Raw genomic sequence first — 25,310 nt, forward strand, 5'->3', positions numbered from 1 at the left:
CATGCTAGGTACATCACAGGCAATATCCTTCCTCAGGCTCTTAGCAACTCTGCAAGGGAGCAAATAGTCCTCCTTTTTGCAGACGGAAAATGGGCTCAGAGAGGCTGTCTCTTGCCCAAGGTCACACCGTCAGCTGGTAAGTCAGAAAGCAGGGACAGGTAACCAAAGCAGTGTCACCCCAAGGTCAGCCACGGTCTGTGCTGTGGATGCCTGAAAGGCCAGGGTGGTGGGTCACACTGGGATTGCCCAGGTCCCAGTGCCAGCAGGGCACACAGCGCGTGCCTGTGGGTAGGAAGAACCCAAGAGATGGTCCTGGAGCCCGGTGGGGGCTGCACTGCCTTCCTTGGGGCCTAGGTGGCGATGTGCACACTCGTGTCCCCAGTCCCTGCAGACGTCCACCTTCTGCTCCTGAATTCGATGCCCTGAAAGGCACTTCTCTCCTTCCCCAGCTTCCTCTCCCTGGCAGCCCTGGGGCAAGCTCAGCCTTTGTCCCTGCCAACTGGGGTGCCTCCCTGGCTGAAGCTTGCCACCAGAATGAGGTCTCAGAATGGGCCAACTCTCCTTTCCCAAGATGTTTCAGGGAGCGGATAGCAAGAGGCGTGGGGAGGACTCACTCACGTCCATGGTCAGACCCAGTAAGCGTCTGGTTCAGGCACCCAGGGGGCTGCCATGGACCCATCCTTGCCTGGTCTCCCCACTCCCTTGGTCCCAGTGGCGCCTCCTCAAACCCAAACAAGGCCAAGAGCTGCCACCTACAAAGTTCCAGGGACAGAGACAGAACATGTCGTCCACCTGCACCATCCAGATGGGAGACAGGGACCAAGAGAGGGACAGGAACCAGATCTTGTCCAAAGTGCCCCATGAGTCAGGAGGGAGTGAGGGTAGAGCCCAGATTTCCCGATTTGTGTCCTCAGCAATTTTCAGCACAATTTGAAGCTGTTTCTACAGGGCCCCGGGGGCAACCAGAGAAAAATGCAGTCCAACCAGTTATCTGATGTAGTAATAATAAAAATAACAACAACTCCCATTTCTGTCTAGTTTCCAGCCTTTCACCTGCATTACCTCATTTGTCCTGTCACCTGCAGGGGAGGTACATGCCACTGTCCCTCATTTTATGGGTTCCCCAGGGAGGAAGGGGCTTACTCAAGTTTCTAGAGTCTTGGGACCAGGTCCCAGCTCCTAGGCTGGAGTCTCACCAAAGGGAGGGCTAGGAGGGGGCAAGGAGAGGCATGATGGGAGGGAAAGAGGCAAGGAAGGCTGTGTTTTGGGTAGGGGGAGCAGTCAAGCTATAAAGTGTGAGTGGGGAGTGCCCGAGGGCTCTTCCTCCTCCCAGACCTGCTCTCGCCTACCCTCTCTTCTAAAGCAGCAGCCAGGCCCTCCCCCTGGCCACCTACATCTCCTCCATCCCTTCCTCCCCTCCTGCAGCCCCCAGACAATTATCTGGGCCTCCACTGACCATCAGGCCTGGCTTTCTCTGCCTGATTTAGTCAAGATCCTCCCCTGACCTTGGACTCAATTTCCCTATCTGTTAAATGAGTGAGTTGGGCTTTGGCTTGGGCCTTTTAGCTCTCATGGTCCGACCCCTCTAGGGAAAAGGGTGAGGGCAAGATAAAGGAAATAGGAACAGCTGGGTATTAAGCATCAATGATGTGCTAGGTGCCAAGCCCTGGGTTCCTTGCTGGTAGCACAGAGGAGTCAAGGCAAATGCTCAGGGTCTTCCTGAACCTCAGTTTCCTTATCTGTCTAATGGAGATGATTAATCTACCTCATAAGATTGTAGGGAGAGCCCAATGTGATCACATATGTAACAAACTTCACATAGCACCCGCCCAGCACCCATCATCATCACCATCATCATCACCATCAGCACCGCCATCTACCCCCTCCTTCTGGTCTGGTCCAGCCCATGCAGGACTCAGCCCTAAAAGGAATCTCCTGAACCCAAATCAGAAAAGCCTGGGCTCTCCTCCTAGCTCACCATTAACCTGCTGAGTTGCCCAAACCTCAGTTTCTTCACCTGCAAAAGGAGACCAAGGTCTGTGTGGGAACGCATTAGGGACAGGCGGCAAGGTCACTCATGGAAAAGCATCTCGTGCCAGGCCTGGCCAATGGCAGCTGCCCATGAACACTTGTTTCCTTCCTTCTTTGTTGACTCAAAAGGAAATTGTATGACAGGATAGAGCAAAGACGTGACAATACTACAGCTAATTCTTAATAAGCACATACCATGTGCCTCTCGCTTGCCTGAGGATTTTGCTCATTTCACTCAATCTTCCTAACAACACTATGAGGGGGGCCAAGCCATTATCCCCATTTTACAGAGAGGGAAATTGAGTCACAGAGAAGCAAAATACCATCCTCTTGAAGCCTCCAATGCTGCTTAAAGCCCATCAATAGTAAGCACTCAGGTTTATTAAATAGCCACTGTGTGCCCAGGAGTGTCTTAATCCCTTCCCCCATGTGAGTCCCTTCAACCCTCCCAACTATGCTGCAAAGTAGCTACTATCTTTGACTCCATTTACAGATGAGAAACTGGGTCACAGAGAAGTGAAGTCACTCATCCAATCAGCAAATGGCTGCGTCAGCTTCAAACCCAGGTCTGGATGATTCCTCTGCCTGGTTCTCTTCACCACTATGCCAGACCTCACCTGGAGCCTGGCACTCCCCTCAGGCCTCAGCACCACCCAGGGGTGTAGGCCAGACCCCACGGCTTCAGGGGGTGATAGGGAGGTGAGTTCTCATATTAAGTATCCTCAAGGAGCTGGGGTCTCAGGTGGGGCAAAGCTACCTTTGCTGGAAGGACAAAAACTTACTCCCCCAACCCCACCGTTCCCCTAGACGGGCAGGGAACAGGTGCACCAGTCCCTGGCCCTGGGCTAGGTGGGGGGAAACTTGTTTGGCAGCCAGGGCCCTGCGTGAACAAGAAGAAACCCAGCCTGCAGCCCCTCAGCCCTGGTGGGAGATTAACAAAACAAATACCCGAACAATCACGTTTTCAACACTTGGGGAGGGGGGCCGTGTGTCAGGGGACAGGGGGCAGGAGGGAAACGCAGAGACATTTTACCACCTAAATAACTTTCCCTCTGTTTAGTTTCACACAAATGTACACTCAAGTGCTCGCAATTTTTTTTTTTACATTTTTATTTTATTTTGACAAATGCTCAAACTTTCCTGCCACAAATTATTCTTGGCCAGGTTACAAGTAGAAAGGCCGTGTGTATCCTTTACTTGACAAAAAGAGAGTGGGGGGGGGGAAGGGAGGGTTCTTATAAAATATTTTGGTTGTGGGTTTGAGGTGGGATTGCTTTCTTAATGTTCCCGATGGTGCCTTTGCCCAGGAGTCCACGGGTTCTCACCCTCTTGTCCATGAGCCGTTTCGACGTGGTCTAAATCCTTCCACCGCTGTGCTTACCTCCAGCTGTCCTGATGGGATTTCACGGTTCTGGTTTCACGGAGCCAATTTGGAACAGCGTTTGGCAAGGGCAGATTGGAGCTGGCACTGGTGCATCTCACCTCACCCAGGCCCAGCAGGGTCTTGCACCTGGGCAGGCTGGAGGGTCCTGTTTGGTACGTCTGGGGGTTGAGACAGAAGTTCCAGGTGGACCTGCCCTGCCCTACGCAGGACCCAAGGAAAGGGCTGGCTCTGGGGCCTCCCCAGGTGGGAGGAAAGGAGTGAGTTGTTTCGTTCACCCTGACCCTGCCCCATCCATCCTCCAGCCTCCTCCCCTCCTGCAGGCCCAGCCCAAGCTCCACTCCCCAGCCTCACTCCCACCACCCCGTCCTCCGTGGCTTCACTCCAGCCAGGGCATCTCTCAGACATAGGGATGGGCCCGTGCTCCTCCTCTGCCTGGAATCCCCACCCCTCCCCTCTTCTCATGGAGGGCTCAGCGTGGCTGTCACCCCACAAACACTTTCCTGACTGCCTCCTCCAAAGCAGAGTCCTTGCTCTTTGCCACCTCAGCCCCTGGTTGGTTTCCTCATAACACTTAGGCAATTTATTCTAGCTTTATTTGTCTATGTTCTTTTTTGTTTTTGTTTTTGTTTTTTTTTTTTTTGCTGATTCTTTCTAACTAAAGTGAATAAATGACAAGTAAATAAATGAATGAATAAGTGAGTGAGTGAAGGAGTGGTGAGTGAATAAATAAGTAAACAAATGAAGTGAATGAGTGAATGAATGAGTGGTGAGTAAATAAAAAAAGTGAATGAGTGAACAAATGAGTAAGTGAATGGATGGATGAATGAATGTGTGAATTAGTGAATAAATGAACAAGTGAATGCATGAATGAATGAGTGAATGAATGAATGATAGTGAATGAAGAAATTAGTGAACAAGTGAGTAAATGAGCGAATGAAGGAGTGGTGAGTGAATAAATGAATGAATGAGTGAATGGATGAATGAATGAGTAAATTAGTGAATAAATGAACAGATGAATGCATGAATGAATGAGTGAATGAATGAATGATGGTGAATAAATTAGTGAATAAGTGAGTGAATGAACCTGAGTGAACAAATGAGTAAAGAAGTGAGTGAATGAACGAGTAAGGCATCCGGCCTGAGAGGATGTTACAGCTCTACTGGAGGGACTGGGGACACCTTCAAACTCTCCTCTGGGAGGAAAATCCTGCCACCACTGCGGAAATCATTAAAAGTTGATTCCTTTTGTTTCCACTTGAGGACGAGGAGCCTGGAACCATTTGTTCCCCTGGCCAACCCCAGGCCACAAGCAGCTTCGTTTTTATCCCCAACTGCCACTGACAAGGCTGCATTTGGTTTCAGTGTAAGTGAAGACCCCACGTCTCTGAGCCTCTCACTCCCCCTGAAGCCTGGGCCAATTTTCCATTTCCTAACATTGACATTAACCCTTGCCGTGCATGGCTGCCCTTTGTGAGAGGCACTCCCCACTGGGCCGCTTAGCAGGGAGCAATGTGGTGCTGGCCTAAAGGGCTTTGGGTGTCCACCAGTCCAGTGGGGGTCTTTGTCCCCAGCAGGGAGGGTCTAGGCCCTCTGGGGACCTGACTGTATCACCAAGAACATTTCAAGGCTGCTTCTTATAAAAGCAAAATCACCCAGCCACCTGAATTAGTGACCACTTCTGTGCCCGGTGTCTAGGGGTGGGTCCCACACTCATTCCATTTAAGTCAGGCAGAACGTACTCAAATCGTGTGTCTTAAGCAGATGTCATTATGAACTTTTCAATGCATGCTCTCACTCTCAGAGGTGCTTTGAGGCAGAGATTCTGAATCCCATTTGACGGATGAAAACACTGAGGCTCGGAGAGAGGCTGTGAATTGGGCAAAGCCACGCAGCAGCTCTCATCTTTGTCTCTCTGCACTGTCACTGGGCCTTTTCTCCGGCTTTGATTTGTCACCACCATTGCCCCCCATCCCCCAGTGTGCAGGCCAGACATCTGGGAGTCTTTGATGCCTTCTTTGATGCCTTCTCAGCCCACATCCGAAGGGTCCCAGTGCCGTGGGGTCTGCCTCTGCACCCCTGTAAGCACCAGTAATTGCTGGACAAATGTGTTCTGGGTTCACAGTTATCAGCCTCAATTTGCACGGCCATGGAACAACTGGTGAAACCATGAGCCCTGATGTTACTTCAGGAACGTTTCATTTTATTAGTGTGATGAATGCGTTTATGGAGCTCTGTGATATATAATTATGCTCTCATTTTACGGATTAGTAGCTTGAGGCTGAACTTACTTTTTTTTTTTTTTGAGATGGAGTCTCACTCTGTCGCCCAGGCTGGAGTGCAGTGGCACAATCTCGGCTCATTACAACCTCTGCCTCCCAGATTCAAGCAATTCTCCTGCCTCAGCCTCCTGAGTAGTTGGGATTATAGGCACTCACCACCATCCCCAGCTAATTTTTGTATTTTTAGTAGAGACGGGGTTTTGCCATGTTGGCCAGGTTGATCTTGAACTCCTGACCTCAGGTGATCCACACACCTCGGCCTCCCAAAGTGTTGGGATTACAGGCATGAGCCACCACGCCCGGTCGAGGCTGAACTTTCTTATCCCTTCATAGAAACCCTGCCGCTTCTCTCCACCAATTATAATGAAAATTAATGGCTACTTCTATACAAGTGAATTCATAAGCAATAATTTTGGGACCAATGACATGTGAGTTGTGAGAAATAAAACTGCATCTTTCCAGAGAGGATGTCCAGCCAGCATCCCGGATAGAGGACACTTACCCTCATGGTGGTCTTCAGTGGGCTGGATGGTAGTTATGGTGGGAAGAGTGGAGTATGTCGCCTGCCTTCTGTGACGCTCTGGAGGGGACATGTCTCCCCCATCACTGCACCCCAGCTCTGAGCACCGCTAGAACCCAACAGGCCTTTGTTGAATGGATGCCAACGTTCCTGCATCCACCCCTAGTTAGGGAGGAGAGAGATTAGTGGGGAGCTATGGGGGAGTGTGTGGGCTGTGAGGAGAGGTGACAGAAGGGACTCCAGGCTGGAGGAGGCCCGCCCACTTGGAGCAGAGGCCCCTGGACAGGTAAGGGGAGAATGTTCGGGGAGGGAGCAGGAGACTGGGCTGGGGCAGGTGATTTACCTGAACGTACAGGTAAGTACTCAACAGATATGTTCTGGGATTGCTGCTATCAGCCTCAATTTGCACAGCTACAGAACAATTTCTCTGCTAAACACCTTCTCCGTCTTGGGTCTGGGACCTGGGCATACATCCTGGTCCCACATTCAATATGATGTATTGCTCACCTCCCATACACCAGGCACTATCTAAGTGCTGGGGATATTCAAGGAACCTCTCTGCCGGTGGGAGATGAGAAACAACAAACAGATGGCTCATGCCTGTAATCCCACAAACAGGCCAGACGCGGTGGCTCATACCTGTAATCCCAGCACTTTGGGAGACTGAGGCGGGTGATCACAAGGTCAGGAGTTCAAGACCAGCCTGGCCAACATAGTGAAACCCCGTCTCTACTAAAAATACAAAAACTTAACCCGGCCTGGTGGCGGGCACCTGTAATCCCAGCTACTCGGGAGGCTGAGGCAGGAGAATCATTTGAACCCAGTAGGTGGAGGTTGCAGTGAGCCGAGATTGCGAGATTGTGATTGCGCCACTATACTCCAGCCCGGGCAACAGTGGGAGACTCCTTCAAAAAACAAACAAACAAAGGCATGATAATCATGGGAAGTGGGGCAGGAACAGGCAGAGGACAGAAGGAAGAGAAGAGAACGGTGAGCGCTAAAAGGAAACACTTTCAGAATCTTGGGTAGGGAAGCCCTTCCTCGGTACGTTACAAAACCCAGAAGCCATGAAGAAAAAGACGGGCTAATTTCAATAAGTAAACCTTAAGCTTTGTGGAGGAAGAAGGCTTTGGGCAGGATATGAGGGAGGGGCAAGGAGGGGTGAAAGCAATGACCAGGACCACAGTCAGATGGTGGCCCCGGGCCCCTGAGGCCCCAGATGGTGGGGTGGATAGACAGGGCGCCCAGCACACAGCTCCACCCCATCACCCCCAAGGTCACTCCACTCCTGTCCCTGACACTCTGGCCTCCCGCTGGCACTCCGTGCTGTTCCTGTCCCCGTCTCTCCTTTCTCAGCCCCACAACCCGTCAGTGGACTCCGGGTTCAAGCTGTCCCTGGTCTGGCAACTCCTCTGCTCATCCCCTACTTCCTCCGCCTCCACTCCCACCCATGGACTTGACGGTGAGAGAGGAGGTAAAACCAGTCACTTGGGCCCTGAGGAAGGCACCTGTCCCTGCCTTGACACAAGCCTGCCAGGGGCTCCCTCACTCCGCTTTCCCAGGCCCTCCCGCCCTGCCCTGGACATGCTAGAGTTCCTCCCAAAGATGGTCAGGCCCGAGGAGTCCTGAGGGCTGTCCCCACCCTGCCCCAGAGTGGCCACCTCCCTCGCAGTCCCGCCTGGGCGTCCTAGCTCAGGTGCCCTTTCGGGACCTGTCACAAGGCCATCCACAGCCTCAGCAACCTCTGCCCTCCTTTGCATCTGCACCTGCCCACTGCTGACCACCCCATAGGCCGTGCCTAGACTGTGCCTGAAATCTGGGCTTCTTGGCCCCTTAGGACCAGGGAAAAAAATAGAAATTGTTGGGACATCCAGGGCTTTCAAACGCCTGGAGTGGAGTCCAGGAATGTCAGGCAGGGAGGCAGGAAGAAGAAGCCCTGTGGGTCCAGGCAGAAGAGGAGGCCAGTGAAACAGTCGCATTGTCCCTGGAAGAATGGAAGCAGAGCCAGGTGTGGGGAGGCAGGCCCAGCCCCGAGCGCCAGGGGTGTGCTCTGGACCCCGCCCCGCTGGACAGGAGCTGGGCTGCTCAGTGATATGCACAAGCAGCCAGGTACCAGCAAGGCCATACCAGAGAGAAGGAAGCTTCCTGTATCCCAGGGACACCAGACCCTGCTGCCCCGGGCCAGCTGAGAACCCCCTGTGCCCCGCCTCCCCTGCAGCCCCCAGGTGTGGAGGAGGGATCTCTCCAAGGGAGCGAGACGATCAAAAGGAGGTGCCTGTAAATCACCACGGAGCCTCCCTCTCTGCTCTCCACGCACCGGGGAGCCTTCCCAGAGCTCAGATGTGGTTCAAGGACCCCTCGGAGATCCCAGCCTGGCGTGGCTCCCTCCAGCCATGGTTCAGCCCCCTCGGCCAGAGAGGAGGGTGGGTAGGGGCAGGGGAGGCCTTCCACTAGACTCAGGTTTTTGCCACACAGGTCTGACTTCCCACTCCCACCCCAACAACACACACACACACACGCATGCACACACACACATGCACACACACACGTACACACTCAGGCCCAGCAATGCACATGCCACACAGCTGGGGGCCAGCCACCCAACACCCTCCATTGGGCGGGAGGTCCAGCTTTGACCACCTGCAGCATCCCTGCCCAAACTAAGGCCATCTCAAAGGGACAGTATGCCTAGGGCCATGTGCTCCTGGAAATTGTCCGGCCACACCTTCTCCCAAGAAACCAACATTTGCTTTAGAAAAATTGGATTGATGCTTGAACCGGGAGGCGGAGCTTGCCATGAGCCAAGATGGCACCACTGCACTCCAGCCTGGGTGACAGAGCAAGACGCCATCTCAAAAAAAAAAAAGAAAAGAAAAATCAGATTGAAATGAACACCCAGGGCCCTGCTGCAAGGGGAATGGGGGATGCCATGAGGCTGCACCACGGCAGTCCTTACACCCCTGGGCAGAGGTTCCTGGACAGGTGAGTCAGTCTTCAGACCCCAACTCCTTCCACCTACCTGGAGCTTCCTGTGCAGCAGCAGCTTGAAGCTGTGGGGAGCATGGTTAGAAGTCAGTTCCAATGACAGCTTCACCCTTTCCTTGTGGCCTTGGGCAAGTCACTTGGCCTCTTTGATGAGCCCCAGGTTCCCCGTTTATCAAGTTTATCAACCGTAGAGGGACCAGGCACATAGTAAATACCCCTCTCCTAAGCCCTGCCCGGGGCCGCCATAGTTCATGGTCAATATGAATAATAAGGGGGCTGTGTGTCATCTCAGTCCCACACAGGCGTCATCTCATTCAACCCTCACAAGCAGCCCGCCTGGGAGATACTCCTATTATCTCCACTTTACAGATGAGACGATGGGGCTCAGGGTGGTTAAGAACTTGCCCAAGGTCACAGGAAGATGCAAGCCCAGGTCTGTCTGATGCCAACACCCAGGTGCCCTGAATCAACTGCTGGCACTGCCCCTTAGTTTGGCTCGGCCCCACCTCAGCTGACCCCTGGGGCCTCTCCTAAGGCTCTAGAGGGGAGGGGCATTGAAGCTTTGCACACACAAGAAGCCACACAGCCAAGCAAATGAGCGATGTGGCTCCCAGGGGAACTGGGCTCATGCCCCTGGACTGCTAATGGCCCCCAGGTTTACATCTTCCACTCCAGGCTTGGGTCATCAAGTCCCTGACGTCCCACAGTTATGTCAAACTCAACTTATCTGAGATGGGGCCTCCCCCGCCTCCCCTGCTCTGCCCTCTGTTCTCAAACCACCACCACGTCTCAGTGGGTTCTGGCGACAGCCTCCTCACTGGTCCCCCACCTCCCACTTACTACCCAGAATTCCTGCTGAGTCCTGCAGTGACTCCCACAACCACCATGGTCACTCAGAGCAAAAACCAAAGCCCCCAGCAGGCCCCCCCAGGCCCCTGGGTGACACAGAGGCTCTGCTGACTCCTCTCCTCCCGCCCTCCCCCTCACCTGTCCACTCCAGCCACACTGGCCCCTTTGCCGTCCCTAGAACCCCCCAAGCATGCTCCCACCTAGGGACCTTTGATTAGCTGCATCCTCAGCCTGGGCACCCTGCCTCCAGAGAGTGACATCTCCAGCCTCTCATCCTTCAGGTCTCTGCTCAGGTATCTTCTCAGTGGCCCTCCCTGACAGGCCATGTAACACAGCCCTCCTTTTCCCCTCACTCTGCTGAATTTCGTTCCCTAGCACGCGTCACTACGTGCCATATTACTAATGGCTTGTCTGTTTAATGTCTATCTCATCACAGAGGACACACGCTTCTATGAAAGTAGAAGCCTCTCCCGCCTTCTTATCTCCAGTTCACGCTTGGAGCCTAGAACAGTGCCTGGCACAAAGCAGACCCTCGAGAAACTTTTTTTGAAGGAATGAAGGAATGAATGAAGGAATGTTGGCATAGTGGTGGGGCTGAGGATTGGGAAGGAAGGGTGGAGAGAAACAGGAAAGGGAAATGTATGGAAGCAGACATGAAAGAGCTGCGCAGAAGTGTGCATGTGTGTGCAGGGGTGGACACGACACACACACGCACACACACACACACGCGCACACACACACAGGTGTCAGTACGGTAACCATGGATGAATCGCGAGGCCAACAGGCAGAGACACAAATGCACTATCTACTAACAAACACAGACACACACCACACAGATACGCTTACACACAAATACACACACACATGCACATCCCCAAATATACACATACGTCCTCATACATGCATCCCCAAATATACACATACATGCACATACACCCTGGCGCGCGCACGCGCACACACACACACACACACACACACAGAGCTCCTTACCAGCACTCCGCTCTGGCCCCACATCCCCCTCACCCCAACTCTACACCCGGCTCCCAGGCAGGGAAGGAGCTTTTCCAGGTGACCTCACTGAGCGGGAGTTAAACTCCACCAGCTCTTTTTCAAAGCGGATTTGGCTCCAGTCTCCCTTGTAATCTGCTCCTGGATCAGTGCTCACAGGGGCGCTGGCCCTGGCCTAAGGTCAGGACCTCTCACCTTCTCCCAGGAAGTCCCACTGAGTCCTCCCCCACCCCCAGACCCCCAATCAGCTGCTTCCCCTGACCAGTATAACCTGCTGAGCTGAATTCTTGCTGGGTATTTTCAAACAATTCCAGTTATTTGGGGGGAGGGGTGGTACTGTGATTCCCAGGAGGGGTTTGGTATGGGGGTGGGGGCTAGGGAGCAGAGGGGACACCCGTCAGGGTGGGACAGCCTCTAAGTTGCCTGTGCTGCAACAGCGACCTGGCCCCACCCCACTCTCTTTTTCAGCCTCTTCCAGCCTGACTCCAGCCTCTGTTTCCCGAAAACATGCCACTTCTCAAACCTCCAGGCCCTTCCACTTGCAGGGCCGTCTGCGCTTACTTCCCCAGTGAGTAAACTCCTCCACATCCTTCAAAGCCTCAGTCCAATGTCCTTGCCACTTCTAGGCTGGGGCTGCCACCGCCCTCTGCCCGTCCTGGTCTCTGTGTTATCCTGGCCTGGCTGAGTGTCTCCCTCCTGTCTAGATGGAGGTCTCTGAGAGCAGGAGGCACAGTGATGCCGCCAATACCTAGTGCAGATGCCAGCGCAGGGCCTGACCCAGAGCACAGGCCCAGGAAATGCTTATAGAATGTGAAAAAGGGGTTGGGGGAGGGTAATGCAGAGGTCTGGACGAGGCACCTGGATCCGTCTCTCCCTTGCTTCTGCCTTGAGCCAGACATGTACCCTCTCTGGCCTGCTGTTCCTAGGAGCCTGGGCTTTGAGGCTTCGGAAGGGCTGACCCCAAAAGGAAGAGGTGGGGCCTAGAAGGAGCTGCCATGGCCAGGTGGGGGCTGGTTGTGGCCCTCAGGGTCGAGAGAGGGAGGGCTGCTGCTGTCTCACACATGTCTTCACCACTGTTACCAGCACCATCCCTAAGACCACCGCCACTAACTTCAAGACCACCACCCTCCCCCACAGCACCATCCTCCTGTATGGCACCAGCACCACTGTGATCATCAGCACACTGCCCACACCACTCTTACATCACTCTATCTGCACAAGCGCGTGTGTACACACAAACATGCACACACACACTGTTCTCCAAAGCACAACTGTATCATTTTCCTCTCTGGACACCCCCGCCCCACCACCACCACCCAATGAAGAGCCTGGCACATTCTAGAAGCTCCACATCGAGGACTGAAGGAAGGACTCGGTGGAGGAGGATGGCTCCCATGATTTGGCCCCACTTGCTCCAGCTCGCCCAGCCAACAGAGAAGGATGGAACAGGACAGGCCCGAGGTCTAAGAGGACCCCAATGTCCCCCGTGTCCCTGCCCCTGTTCTGGCTGCCCAAGACCAACAGGGCCACCAAGGGAATGATTTTCTCTCTAAGTCCCCAAGTTCTTCTACACAAACCGGGCTGAGCTTCCGCCTGAAATCCCAGGACCCACAGAGTTATATCAGAAAGTCCAAGACACAGTGAGAGCTCCTGAAGCCCACCAGCCTCCGTTTCCTGGTTTGTAAAATGAGGAGCATGGGCCCCGCCTTTCAGGGCTGCTGGAAGGATGCCATGAGAGGCAGCAGGGCAGGTGGTCGGCTTCAGGGCCTGGCATCTAGCGGGGGCTTTCCCTCGACCTGGCAGCCCCTCGTCCCCTGGACTGCACGGCTGCTGGGGTAGGGGTGTTGCTGCACTCTAGGGTCAGGGCTGCAGAGGGACACCAAATGTGAAGCTGCCTGAGTCCTGAGCATCACCCAGATGCTCCCATGAGCTCCTCTCCAGCCCTACGAAGAACAGTCTGCATTCCCACTGGGCACATGAGAAAACAGTGATTCACTTAAGGCTACCCAGTCATGAACAAGGCTCCCACGGCCCCTCGGCATGTCAGGAGGCTCTTTGGAGTGCTGTGAAGCCCTGGTCACTGAGTCACCAGCTGCCTTGACCTGGCGCTGCCACCCTCTTGGGGCAGCAGGGGACCACAGCCTGGCTTGGATGTCCCACTTGGATGCATCCTAGGAAAGTAGTCTGCCCAGCCCCTTAGGCTGCGGAGCCCGAGCTGCCTGGGGAAGTTCTTCCCACAGTCTAACCTCAGTCAGGACCTGGGCAACTGTGTAGTTCGGGGGTCATCCCTGCTCTGCCTCACCCCTACACTCTCCAGGGAGACAGGAGATTGGTGGCCCACACCAGGCCCTGCCCCCTGGACCTCTTCCTCTAGAAGATTAAAGAGTCTGGGTCTCTACCACGCCTGCCGATCCCACCACCAGCCCAGGAGCAGCTTCCTGTTTGCAGGCATGGGCGCCCATTGCCATGGTGACTGCAGGAGGTGCTCCCTCCAGGTGGCTGATACCAGGCCCGGCCCCACCCAGGGCCGGCCCCTATCACTGAGGCCTGGCTCCTCCAGCAGCTGGGCTGGTAGGACCATCTGGTCTGAGATCAAAGGGGCCGCAGGCAGGCGCTACCCAGGAACCTGGGCAAGACAGCCCTTATCTCTCCTAGGCTGGGGAACTTTCCAGACTTAGGGCATCAGCAGCCCAGTGGGGCAGGAGGGCAGTCCACAGGGCGTGGGAACAGACTAAGGGTCCCTGTGAGTGGCATGGAGAATGTGAAACTCAAGCCTGAGAGTGGAGACAGGCAGGAGTGGTCAGTAGCTCGTTTTTAGGGTTTGCTACCCCACATCCCCCTCATCTTGCCCTGGCCTCAGCCTGCTGTGTGACCTGGGGCACAGCACTTCACTTCTCTGAGCCTTGGTCTCCTCTCCCGCCAAGTGGGAACCACACTGACAGGTGGGAAGATCCGAAGGTTCAAGACCCATAGGACACTGGTGGGTGCTTGGTCCTAATGAAAAAGATGTTAGTTACCATTTATTGAGCACAGGCCCTTAAAGTGCATTATCTCTTTCAGTGCGCACAGTCCCCTGAGAGGGCCTTACCATCATCCACCCTCTACAAAACACTGATTTTCAAAGAGGTGAGGAAATGGCCCCAAATTGCACAGGTGGCCGGTAAATGTTGCTATTTTCCTCCTATTATATTTTCGCTGAACTCACAACAGGCCCCAAACCTCCATCCTCCCACCACAGCCCATCCTGCCAGGCCAGTAGCATGATCTTTACCTGGCAGCTCATTTCTTTCATTCATCTAACAATAGTTATCCTGAGTAACAATTATCAGTGACTCGTGCGTCTTAGCCTTAATAATAACTAGCAGGTGCTGAGCCCAGGTACTGAGCCAAGTGCCCTGGAATCTTTGTGATAGACCCATGAGATTGGAACCGCGCTATGAGTGGGGAAATTGAAGCTCAGAGAGGGGCAGAGGCTCCCCCAGGGTCACACAGCAAGCTGGTGTCACAGCGGAGGCTGCCAACTCTGGCTGCCTCTCCATAAGCACTAGGGGCAGGGTGGGAATCCTGGGAGTGGCCTCATAAGGCCCAATATTGTGGACCCCAGCCTTAGCCCAGGGTGGGAGTCCAAGGAGGCAGGAAAAGGTGGAAATGGTGAGATCGGGAGGCCAAGCGTGAGTCTATTCATGAGGGAGAGGAAAGGAGAGAGGCATCTCCCCACCCTCACCCACCACCTCCTGTCCCTCAGCCCCACCCCTGCCCAGGCAACCTAAACTCCCAGAAAGCACTGCTTCTGTCTCTACCACCCCCTGCCCTGTAGGGAAGGCCCAAGTGGGAGGAAGGGGCAGCCACAGGTGTGGGGGGCAATGGTTGCAGGAAGTCCACGCTGGAAATGCCCCCCTTCTGGCCCAGCGGAAAGGCCCCTTCCCCGGGGAAGCCCTCGCCGAGGCCCACATCTAAATAACCCATTCTCTGCAGATGGTCAAGAGGTTGCTTCTAAATTCCAAGCCTACCATGCCCTCCCCTGCTTGCAGCTCTGTCTTACAGCCCCCCATTGTTACCAGTATGAAGAGTGAAGTTCCTCGGCCCGGCATTCAAGGCTCTTCGGGTTCCAGCCCCACTTCTCACCACTTGCTGCACACCTGCCACACACCTGCACGCACACCTGCACGCACACCTGCCACACACCTGCACGCACACCTGCCACACACCTGCACGCACACCTGCATGCACACCTGCCGCACACCTGCCGCACACCTGCACGCACACCTGCACGCACACCCGCTGCACACCTGCATGCACACCCGCCACACATCTGCACACACACCTGCTGCACACCTACATGCACACTTGCCGCACACCTGCACGTACACGTACACACAAATGCGCACACACTGTGCTCCAATCAGACCCAACTTCTGTTTCTGGAACATACTTCCCTCTGTCTCACCTCTTGGTCTTTGTGCTCTTCTCCCTGCCTGGAACATCCCATCTATTTACAACCTGAGTCTAGACTGGAACACAGGCTCCTGGAAGGCAAGGACAGAATCTTTGCTGCTGTATTCCTAGTGCAGAGCCTCAACTAGAGGAGGATTTGGGTATGCAAACAATGCAGGACTCATGAGTGAATCAAGAACTGCCCAGAATCTTCTTCCTATAAATGTAACAGAGCCTAAGAGACAATCATTAATCCCTGCACTTTCCAGAGTCTCCCCAGATAAAAGAATTCCAATTCCTTTAGCGTTTCCACATTTTCCACAATAGAACCCTGAGCTTCCAGTAGAGTAAATGAATAAGTGAGTGAATAAATGACTGGATGAATTCATAAGTGAGTGAGTGAGTTAGAGAGCTAGAACAAGAAGCAGAGATTTGTTGAAACAATGAAGTATATGGCTGAATAGAGAGATAAATGAGTGAATGGGTGGAAAGGAAGGAAAGGAGGAAGGAAGGGAGGGAGGAAGGGAGGGAGGGAGGGAGGGAGGGAAGGGAAAGCGGAAGAATAAACCCATCGAGGGAAGAGAAAACGGAAGAATAAACCCATCCAGGTGGAGCGGCACCACCTGCAAGGTCAAATGCAGAAGAGTCACGTCATTGCCCTGCAATCCACAAGCTTCCAGGAGGCTCTATACAGTTGGCAAGCGGTGGCTCAGGGTCCACCCCTGGCCCACTGCCTGTTTTTGTAAATAAAGTTTTATTTACAAAACCACACCCACATCCATTCGTTTATGTATTGTCTGTAGCTGCTTCCAAGCTACAGTGGCAGAGTTGAGCAGTTGCAACAGAGATAGCAGGATGACCCGCAAAGCCTGAAATATTTACTATCTGGCCCTTCCCAGAAAATGTTTGCCTGCCTCTCTGGGAGAGTCTCATGCACGAAGGACCTGAACTGGCATCCTGCCTGGAGCACTCCCAGCGCCAACTGGAATCCTCCTATAGTCTTCAAAGTGTACCCAGCTTGCCCACCTCTGGGACCGGGTCCTCACGACCTCTCCAGGCAGCCCCTCCGGCTCTAGGGCAGCTCAGGCCCTTCTTTCTGCTGAGTGGAAATGTTGTCCTCCTTGTCACCACCCCCATCCCGACCTCCCGCCTGGAGCACGGGTGTTTACCCCGACCTCTGCCCTGCGTCCAGCTCCCCGCCAGCCAGGACAGCTCAGGCCCAGCCGGATACGATTCTCAACCAGGGAGGCAAGTGAGTCACCGAGTCCAGAGAGGGGACATCTGCTGGGCTCTGGTTCTCAGCTAATCTCACTAATTCTGTGTGAGGGGCCCAAGCCACCCCTGCTGCCTCTTGTTTGCATTCGGGCCTGGCGTGGAAGCCTGGGAGGAGATTCCCTCACTCAGAATTCTGGAGTGTTTGGACCCCCATGTTTATTTCAACTTCAGTTTTGTCTTCAGCCCCTGGGATGATTTCCCAAAAGAGCCAGGGCCTAAGAGGCTCTCTGACCTCGACCCGGGACTGTGCGCTGGGAGGCAGAGCTGTTCTCATTTGACCCCCACGCGGATTCCTAGCCCCACTTTACAGACAAACACACACAAGTTGTCCAGTTTCTGGCCCCGGGTTCCTGCCTTCTTGTTGCCTTCTCTAGAGCCTTCCAGAATTATCCAAGAACCACACAGAGCCTCTGTGGGTGGCTTTGGACCCATTTTCGCTGTGCTCCGCTGATGCCTGGCTGGTGCCTGGAGGAGACTTAGCACAGCGGGGATCAAACACGGTGTCCTGGGGTGGCCATGGTCTCTGCCAAGACAGAAGGCAGCAGCTGCATCCTCATAGACATCCCAAGGCCCCTTCCCCGAAGTCAACACCCAGCATGGCAGGGCAGGACTCCTCGGCCCCACCTCACAGATGGGAAGACTGACACTTCTGGACACGGAAGGTCTGGAGTCTAGAAGGCTTCCTTCCCCGTAGATTCTAGGTCGTGTTTGTTTTCTTTCCTCTATTCAACGTGTCCATTGCCTCTGTAACTATGACTACATGGAAAGGACCCACAGACGTGGGGGAGAAGAGGAGGGAGAAAGGAATGAATGAGAACAGCCTAGCAGTTAGGAACTCAGGTTCTAGAATCAGACTGGCTGGGTTCAGAGCTGACACCGCCACTCACTTACTAACAGAGCCCCACTTTCCTCATCCATCAAGTGGGGTGCATAAGGCTATCTCATGGCCCTCTGAGGGTGAAATGAGGTCATGTGCAATAAACGCCGGCCCAGAGTCTGGCACAGGCCAATGGACGCCCCTTCCTTCCTCTAGACACAGGGGGTTTCTTGTCATTCGCTGTGTGTGCTTATTTGTTTGTTTATTTGAGACAGGGTCTTGCTGTGTCGCCCAGGCTGGAGTGCAGTGGTGTGATCCTAGCTCACTGCAGCCTCAACTCCCAGGCTCAAGCCATCCCTCCACCTCAGCCTCCCGAGTAGCTGGGACTGCAGGCACATGCCACCATGCCCAGCTAATTTTTAAAAATTTTTTGTAGTGACAGGGTCTCGCTATGTTGCCCAGGCTGGCCTTGAACTCTTGGGCTGGAGAGATCCTTCTGCCTTGGACTCCCAAAGTGCTGGGATTACAGGTGTGAGCCACTGCGCCCGGCCGCCCTGGCTATTTAAACCCAGGGCATGATCTTGAGCCGCAGCGTGATGCTATTTCTAATCCTTGTTGGTACAAAACCCGCTGTGCCATCCCCAGCCCAGCCCAGCAAGGTCCAGCCCAGGCCTTGCCGCCGTGGGAGCCTACCTGGCCTGCGGCTGCCCCGTGGCGTCACCTGTGCACATTAATGAAAAATTCACGGTGCGGAGCAGAGCCAGGCCAGACCAGGAAATTGGAAAGTCGCGGGCGCCTTACCTCAGCCCGGCCGCACACTCTCTGCTTTTATAGCTCCACGTGTAATAACATAAAAGCATAATTTATTAAAGTATCACTTTAAGTGGGGATGGCAGGAGGGGGGGTCCATGCCCAGGGAGCTGTGAGTGCCATATTGACCAGAGATGCCAAGGGCGGGGGGCAGGGCAGAGTCTTGGCACTCCCCCGCCCACTGTCACAGCACAGCCAGCTGGGAGGGCCGGGGAAGGGTCCAGGAGCCAGGAGAAGCCACGTGCAAAGGCATAGCCTGGAGGCAGGAGCTGAGCGGTATGGCTTTGAATCCTGGCTGTGCGGCCTTGGCTGGGTCGGCTGCCGTCTCTGAGCGGCAGTTTCCTCATCTGTAAATGGAAGGATTTTCTCAGAGGCCCTGAGCCCCTCCTTAGCGGCTCTCCTCCTAGGACTGTTCCTCCCAGAGCGAGAAAGACCTCCAGGCCCTGAGCCGTGCCAGGAAATGGCCCTAGGATTGCCTCATTAAACACGAAGGGCTATTTACACTGGAGAAACAAATATTTATCTCTGGATCGAGAAGGAGGAAGGGCTTTGGAACCCCGGTCTGGCTCAGCCCTGCCTGGTAGGAGGGGGAGGAGGAAGGGGCAGGGGGAGGGTGCAGCCCCTGAGAGGACAGGAACAGGGCTGGGAGTCATGCAAACCCGGGTTCAAATCCCAGCTCTGCCACCACCCAGGGCAGGGTCCTCATGCCCCTGTGCCTCTGTGTCCTCCCTGGAAACATGGTCCTAAGAGTGCCCTGACGTCTCAGGGCAAATGAAGATTCAGTGCCTGGAACAGGGTAGGAGTCCAGCTATGGCCGCCTCTATGCCAGGCACTGGGCAAGCACTTGTGATCCTGCAGGGAGGAAGGCAACAGGTAGCAGGTATTTCTATTAGAAAAAAAAAGGCGTTCAGGGAGAAGGTCTCACGGGGTAACCTACAGAGCTCCGAGGAGCTGGCAGCACCGGGGAACGGGACATTCAGCACACCTCCTGCAGAGGGTCAAATAAATCGATTAATATGCCCCTGACAACTAGACGCAGAGCAGCGCTCTCCTGGTTTCACAGGCCCACTCACCCTAAGGGAAAAATGGCTGGGCCGCCACATGAGGAACAGGATGCAAAATTTCAGAACTCAAATTCAAGAGCATCTTTTTTTTTTTTTTTTTTTTTTTTTTGAGACAGAGTCTCTCTCTGTCACCCAGGCTGGAGTGCAGTGGCCTGATCTCAGCTCACTGCAACCTCCGCCTCCCTGGTTCAAGCGATTCTCCTGCCTCAGCCTCTTGAGTAGCTGGGACTACAGGCGCGTGCCACCACGCCTGGCTAATTTTTTGTATTTTTAGTAGAGACAGGGTTTCACTGTATTAGCCAGGATGGTCTCGATCTCCTGACTTCATGATTCACCTGCCTCAGCCTCCCAAAGTGCTGGGATGACAGGCACAAGCCCCCGCACCCAGCCAAGAGCATCCATTTCTACTCTGCATGGAGTCTGGGTGCCGAAATGGGAGAATTTCTGGAATCCAGCCAGTTTCCTCCACCTGCCACCCTTGTCCAGGCCACCATCCTCTCCTGCCTGGATTATTTTGGAAGCCTCCTGGCTGGCCCCTTCCTCTGCCCTTGCCCCCTACAGTCCTTTCACAGCAGCCTGTGTGTTCTTGCACCTTGGTAGCAGCTGGGGGTTGTTGACGGTGGCTGAGAAGAACCCTATGAAATGGACAGAAAACGGGAGGAGGTGATCGGATGTGGGAAGAATTCACTGCATGGGAGAAGCATCATTGGTACACCCTGGGAGAAGCTGCAAGGGGCCCAGCGTCAGGGCTGCTATGAGGGGCCGTTTAGCATCTCTGTGGGCCTGAGGCACAGCATGGGCCCGAAGACCCCAGAGGGTTGCACACACCAGAACACCAGCAAGCTCAGGGTGTGAGCAGACCAGACGGGTCAGACAGGAGCAAAGGCCTTCCCCAGAGCTCCGGGGCTGAGCAGCCACCCTGCCTGCCAGACCTTATTTATCTAACATTGTGGTTGTTGAGTTTGATGTTTGTGGAAATGATTCTGGGGCTCTCCTTCCACAGAGCTCTGGACCCACTGAGAACTTGAAAGTGACATTCCTCAACCCAGCTAAGGGAAGGGTGGGAGCCCAGCCAGAGGAGAGGGAAGGGAAAGCTAGCTGGAGACAGGGCAGGGCGACACGGTCAGTGTCCCAGCAGGAAATAGCCTCACAGAAAAGGGATTTACAGTCCCGGCACTGTGGCTCACGCCTATAATCCCAGCAATTTGGGAGGCCAAGGAGGGAGGATCACTTGGGGCCAAGAGTTCAAGACCAGTTTGGCCAGCATAGTAAGACCCTGTCTCTATTTAACACATTTTTAAATATATAAAACCCCGCCACTGTGGTGTGGGTGGGGTTAAGAGGAACCTATCAGCAATTGTGCTGCACCCAGGGGCTAGTAGGAGTGGAAAGCTGCCACCACCCTCAAGCCTGAAGGGGGAGGGGTAGGAACAGTTACTAGAACCCAGAGAGGATCTGTGTCCAGAGCAGGAGAGGGACAAAGCCAGCCCATGGCAACTCAGCAGAGAAATAATTCCTATGACCCACTTCAGCTCTCACCCCCGCCAATTCGCCAAGGCCAACCAGAAACCAGACAACAAGGGGCCCAGATGATGCCATCTGGGGTTGTCAGGTCCCAGAGCCCAGGGCAGGTCTGGGGAGAGGGGCAGGGTGAGTCTGGAGGGGCCAGCAGCTCTCACAGGCTCTAGGAATTATCCTTCTGCAGGTGGAATTTGAGCAGGGCCTACCGTGGGCTCACATTTTCTTCCTTAGCCTTGACCTAAAGTTCCAGGCATCCTAAAGACCCCTAGCAGCATGCGCCTCCGTTGCCTGCAGGGACTAGGTAAAGGGGTTCTAAGCTCTTCCTTGCAGTGGACAAAAAGTACAGGCCACTGTGGGGGTAGGACAGTGGGCCACCTCCCTGCCTTTGCTCACCGTGTGCCTTCTCCTGGGCTCCTCTCTCTGCTTCCCTGCAGAAACCCTGCTCCTATTGGAAGGCCCAGCTCCAGGGCCACTCACTCTTCCTCTAAGTTCAAGTGTGAGGCCTCTCAGGGGAAAGCTGATGGGGAGGAGGGGTGAGTGGTGAAAAAGGCCAGAGTTGGGGTCGTCTCCAGCCTAGCAATCCTGCCCCCTACCCCATCAGACCTACTACCTCTTGCCCAGATGGGGCACTCGGCTGTTTGGTGGCAGTGGGCCCCAGCAGCCCCTCCACCTCCCCACAGAAGCCAGTTCTCCTTCTGAAACCCAAATCTGTGCCCGTCCCACCCACTAGCCCTGACCCTCTAACCCCTTCCCATTCCCCTCAGGAGCAAACCAGGCTCCCCAGGCTGGTGGGCTGGACCCCCACAATCTAGCCCTGCCTGCTTCTCCATGGCTGCTCCCCCAAAACACAGACATATCCCCTTTCCCTTTCACAGAGTCCCCTACTTTTCTAAAAGTGGCTGCAACTCAGGATTCTTTCTGTCCAAGCACCCTCCACCCCTCAGCCTGACCCAATGCTTACTTAGCCCATAGCAAGTGCTCTTCAAGGGCTATTTGTATCGGAAACACTGACCTGGGAGAGCTGAATTCTGGTCCCAACCTGCTCCCACTCATTTGTCCAGACATGTCCCCTCCCTGCCCCTAAGGCTTGGGGTCCCCATTTGTACAAGGAAGGGCATGAGCTGGGAGCCCACCAGCTTGGAAAAATGCAAGTGTCTCCTCTCTCTCTGCTTGCCTCTCTCTCTCTCTCTCTCTCTTTCTGTCTCTTTCTCTCTCTCCCTCACACACACACACACACACACACACACACACACACACACACACACACGGCCCATGCCAGCCTCTCCCCGGGACATCGGTCCGTGGATTGAATTACCAACATTTCATCGGTGGGAGGAGGGGAGGTGGGGCAGGGGAAGGAGCTGTGAATTCCGCGCACTGAGCCTGTCCCCGCAAGGCCTGGACCAAATGCCACAGCGTGTCTGTGCCCATCTGCCTCTGGGCGGGGTATGGGTGGGGGTGGAGGTGCAGGCAGGGAGGGGCTCCCTAAAACTAGAATGCCAAAGAAAAGACACCGAGGGATCACACAGACTCACACACACTCTTTCCCACGGCCACTACTGCACATGCATGCATTCACACATGTGCACGTGCTTAAACACACATGCATCTCCTCCACACACAGTCTCTCACATATGCGATCTTCCTTTTTATTTATTCAACAAATACCCATTGAGCCAGTTTGCCATGACAGCCTTGCTCTCCATCTCTCTTTTGTGAAACAGGCCCCCACATTTGGTCACACCCGCACACACACCCACGCCCTCAGTCGCTCACACAAACTCACACATCCCAAGGCTGGAGCTGCAGCCTCCTTCCAGAGCCCCAGGAGGGCCCTTGCAATGTGTTCACACGATGGTCAAAGCCAAAAAGAGAAATAAAAATCAGTAGTACAGGAGTGTGCCAGGGAGTTAATTAATAAAAATATTATGATTTTTTTCTGGATTTGGTAATGTTTGTGGTATTTGTCAGCTTAAAAATTGAGTAATTCGTTGTGGTTTCTTTTCTCGTTTTAAAGTCTCTTTAGTATTTGTCATTTTGCATTCCTTTTAATAAAGAAAGTCCCCAAATTGAAGACATCTTGGGCCTTACCAAGCCTGACCCGCCTCTGCAAACATTCAAATATTCAAACAATCACACCCACCCTGTCTCACACTCACACTGTTGCACATGAGTTCACACTCCCACACATTCTTATAAATCAAAGACTCGTCACACATGCCCCAGTGTGCACGAGGCTCACATACCTGCCCGCTGCAGACAGGCAGCCCACCCAGGGCACCCCCGGCCAGGCCCGACCTCAGGGCAGACCAGACCCCATCTCTCCAGCCTCTCAGGCTCCTGGCCTCTGACTGCAGACACTTCGCACTCCCTTGCCTACGGCCAGCTCCCAAAAGCCCCACAGCTGCTTGCCACAGACGCCGACCACTCACCCTCCCGCTCCAACCCTGGAACTGGACCATAAGCCACACACCCTGATTCTTTCTCACCTTGGACCCTCGGATGCTCCATGCCCAATGCCGCCTCAGCAGGTAACCACTGAAACCCATAGAATGTTCTGGAGTTTCCTTGGAGATCTTGTTGCCCATAGGTGGCTGGTATGGAAAAGAGGATATAAGAATTGGAATTGTACAGCCTTTCCTGGGTTCAAATCCTGACTCTAACGCCTGCTCTGTGCTCATGGGCAAGTGAGCACACCTCACTGAGCCTCAGTTTCCCCATCTGTAAAATGAGGGGCAATCATCTTACCTTAGAGGCATGCTGGGAGGATTAACTGAGCAAACACAAGCAAAGCACAGAGCGAGAGCCCAGTGCACAGTAGCGGTCATTACCACTTTTCTTCTCCACGACAGCAGGAAGGTGAGGTTGGAGCCCCGTCCCCTCGGGACTGGCCCCTCCTCCAGCCCCCAGCCCAGTCCAGCCCCCTTTCCCTGTTGCCTCAGCCACATCGCCCTCTCGGCCACCCGAGTGTTAGGATCCCAGCGCACCTGCTTCCAAGGGCTCTAATTTCCTGTAAGTGTAAGAATTCAGGTCAGACATGGCCCGCGGCCTGCAGCCCCCCTCCCGGCGGAAACCATAAATAACCCAGCTCCGCCAGCCTGGCCCAGGCACGAGACTTTCCCTCCTTACCCACTGTGCCAGGCAGGTACAGCGATTTCCATTCACACACAGGGAAACTGAGGCCGTAGAGAGGAATCTGAGTTTGAGATCCTGACCAGTGCACTAGAAAAAACTTCCATCAAAATATGCCCTTCCCACGCCCCCTGCCAAACAAATACCTCTCCTCTAATTCCCAACTGGCCAGTGACTTACACCTGAAATCTGCCCATTAGTGTGGGGAGCCAACAACCTTTTCCTCTAAGGGCCAGATAGAAAATATTTTAGCACTTGAGGGCCAGACAGTCTCTGTTGCAAGTACTCCACTTTGCTGATGTAGCCATAGACAGTGCAGAGACATTATTTTTTTCACAAATGCAGGCGCCCAGCTGGATTTGGCCATGGCTTGCCCACCTCTATGCTGTACATCAAGCCCATCCACCACACTGCAAATGAATTGAGTCTAGAATCCAAGACTGGCACAGCTCGGGCCCTTAGATTTAGAGATTTCAGCTCAGCAATGACCAGAGGACAAAACTGAGGCCCAAAGAGGGGGACATGGATGGCTTGTCTGTGTTTCTTCAGCTGGTCAGAGCTGGGACTGCGGACTCTTTGTCTAGTGCTCTTTCCCTGACATCATGGGTCTGTCCTCCAAGCCCAAGACTCGTGACCTCCTGCTTGCTCTTCTGGAAGTTCCCTTGCTATGGTGGCTGAGAACAAGCCAGGCACTTGTCTGTCTCGCATGCCAGACTGGAGGGTTTCTGGACCACCAGGATTTGAAACTGGATCATCTCAGCGTCTCCAGTATCAGCTCCAGGGTCTCCCACAGTGAGAGGCTTACAGAGAGTGTGTGCAATGGGGACACTGAATCCCTGTTCCAGCCCTCGGCCCGGGGGACTCTAGGCCAGGGTGCCCCAGCTTTGGGACAATCAGTGGTTCTCTGTTATGAGGGCTGTCCTGTTCATTGTAGAATGTTTAGCAACATCCCTTGCCTCTACCCCTATCAATGCCAACAGAATGGCGGGGCACACCAACATCGCCAGTTGCAACAACCAAAAATGTCTCCAGACATTCCCAAAAGTCCCCCGAAGGGCAAAATCTCTCCTGATTGAGATTCACTGCCCTAAGCCAAGGGCATCCCCCAGGTGAGAAGGTCCTCTTCCCTCCCTCACTCTGTGTGGCACAGTATGGAAACCAGTACCCATCCTCCAGCGGCCTCAGTCTCCACAGCCCAGGA

At 54.3% G+C, this 25,310-nt stretch overlaps 1 long non-coding RNA gene across 1 annotated transcript in view; it reads right to left on the minus strand.

Moving 5' to 3' along the window:
- Window positions 1–3,123: 3,123 nt before the first annotated feature.
- The window catches only part of LOC129143479 (uncharacterized), a 109,487-nt gene continuing 87,300 nt past the window's right edge, over window positions 3,124–25,310 (minus strand). The window contains exons 4-6 of the long non-coding RNA XR_010154773.1: window positions 23,467–23,571; window positions 6,197–9,264; window positions 3,124–3,573 (exon numbers count right to left, since the gene is read on the minus strand). This is a non-coding gene — a long non-coding RNA (uncharacterized LOC129143479). The remainder of the gene's footprint in view (window positions 3,574–6,196; window positions 9,265–23,466; window positions 23,572–25,310) is intronic.

Source organism: Pan troglodytes, chromosome 1 (assembly GCF_028858775.2).
Source record: "Pan troglodytes isolate AG18354 chromosome 1, NHGRI_mPanTro3-v2.0_pri, whole genome shotgun sequence".
Taxonomy (NCBI): Eukaryota; Metazoa; Chordata; class Mammalia; order Primates; family Hominidae; genus Pan; species Pan troglodytes.